Source organism: Chlorocebus sabaeus, chromosome 4 (genome assembly GCF_047675955.1).
Source record: "Chlorocebus sabaeus isolate Y175 chromosome 4, mChlSab1.0.hap1, whole genome shotgun sequence".
Classification (NCBI taxonomy): Eukaryota; Metazoa; Chordata; class Mammalia; order Primates; family Cercopithecidae; genus Chlorocebus; species Chlorocebus sabaeus.
The window spans coordinates 35,010,099-35,012,481 of NC_132907.1; positions in this window are offsets into that span (position 1 = coordinate 35,010,099).

The window sequence follows — 2,383 nt, forward strand, 5'->3', positions numbered from 1 at the left end:
ATAAGCATTGGTGAGAAGCCAAGGTATGCTGGGGAAAGCCCAGCAGAGAATTGCTGAAGTTACAAGGCCAGATATGATAGAGCTTGGACTAGAGCTGTGGTGTGAAGACAGAGAGAAGTGGAGGGGTATCAGATGTAGTTAGGAGGTAAATGGGAAGAAATCAGTGACAGATTGAACAAAAGTCGGGAGAACAAAAGTGTAAGGATGATACTAAGTTTATCTGACAGTCGGTGGTACCATTTACTGGGATAGGGACATTGGAAGCAGATCAGATTTGGAAGGCAGATTTTGAATTCAATTTTGGATATGTTTGGTTTGGGGTGACTTTGAGAGGGACAAAAGAAACATCAAGTAGACACTTAAATCTTTGTCTGGATCCTATAGTGGAGGTCCACACTGGAGATACACCTGTGTGTATCATAAGTGTTCATGTGGTACATGACATCATGGCCATGGATGCCACTGCCTAGAGAAATACAAAAGAGTGACAAGAAAGGAGAGCCTGGAACCAAGCTTCAAGGAACTTAATCTCACAGCTGTGTGAAGGAAGATCAACCTCCAGAGGAGATGGAAGAATATCACAAAAGTTAGGAAGAGTTACAAAAATATAAGGAAGATATAATTTGATAAAGATGGGATGGTCAGCAATATAAAGTGCTGCTCAAATAACAGGTTTGAACCAGTTCTTTGGAGTTATTGACATGGAAGTCACTGGCAACTTTAGCAAAAGCTATTTTATGAGGAAAAAGTAGACTAGAGTAGAGTGAAGAGTGAGTGAGGGCTGGGAAACTGGATGCAATGAGAATAGAGACACGAGACTTATAAGAAGAGAACAGGACATGTAGGATTTGGGGAAGATTTTCTAGATGAGATGGAAGAGACTTCAGTATGCTTAAAAGCCATTGGTAAAGACTTAATTGACAGGGATCTGACAGCTATTTGAGAGAGAAAATAGGTAATGGGTAGTGTTAGCTCATGAGAAGGGGAGTAGGCAGAAAGGGATTTGCAGAAGTGCCCTTAATTGCTTGGTTGGTATGGGGAAGATGAGAGTTCCCCTCCTAGGAATCCTATCTTCCTGTAAAGTTGGAGACAGTATTATTGGCTGAAGGTGAGGGGACAGGAAAGAGAGGTAAAGGTGTGAAAAGAGCTGAAAAAGTTTGAAATATGTTAGGGTTTTTTTTTTTTTTTTTTTTTTGCATGTGTATGTGTGTGTGTGTATGTGTGTCCATATGTATTCAATGTTTAGCTCCCACTTGTAAGCGAGAACATGCAGCATTTGGTTTTCTGTTCCTACATTCATTCGCTTAGGACAATGGCCTCCAGCTTCAACCATGTTGCTGCAAAGGACATGATATCATTTTTTAGGCTGCATAGTATTCTATGATGTATATATAGCACATTTTCTTTATGCAGTCCACCACTGATGGACATTTAGTTTGATTCCATGTCTTTGAATAGTGAATATTCATGTGAATAGTGCTGTGAAGAACACATGCATGCATGTGTCTTTATGGAGGAATTATTTATATTCCTTTGGGTATAAACCCAATAATGGGGTTGCTGGGTTGAATGGTAGTTCTGACTTAAGTTCTTGCAGAAATTGCCAAACTGCTTTCCACAATGGCTGAACTAAATTGCATTCTCACCAGCAGTATGTAAGTGTTCCCTTTTATCTGCAACCTTGCCAGCATCTGTTACTTTTTTGACCTTTAAACCCTAGCCATTCTGACTGGTGTGAGATAGCCATCTTATTGTGGTTTTGATTTGCATTGGTCTAATGATTAGTAATGTTGAACATTTTTACATATTTGTTGGCTGTGTGTATGTCTTCTTCTGAAAAATGTTTGTTCATGTCCTTTGCCCACTTTGTGATGGGGCTGTTTTTCGCTTGTTAATTTGTTTAAGTTCCTTATAGATGTTGTATGTTAGACCTTTGTCAGATGCATAGTTTGCAAATATTTTCTCCCATTCTGCAGGTTGTCTCTTTAGTATATTGATAGTTTCTTTTGCTATGCAAAAGCTCATTAGTTTAATTAGATACCATTTGTCAATTTTTAATTTTTGTTGCAGTTGCTTTTGGCATGTTTGTCATGAAATCTTTGCCAAGACCAAAGTCCAGAATGGTATTTTGTTGGTTATCTTCCAGCGTTTTTATAGTTTTAGGTTTTACATTTAAGTCTTTAATTCATCTTGGGTTAATTGTTGTATATGATATAAAAAAGAGGTCCAGCATCAATCTGCATATGGCTAGTCAGTTATCCTAGCACCATTTATTGAATAGGGAATCACTTCCCCATTGCTTGTCCTTGTTGACTTTGTCAAAGATCAGATGATTTTATGTGTGTGGTATTATTTCTGGGTTCTCTAGTCTGTTCCTTTGGTC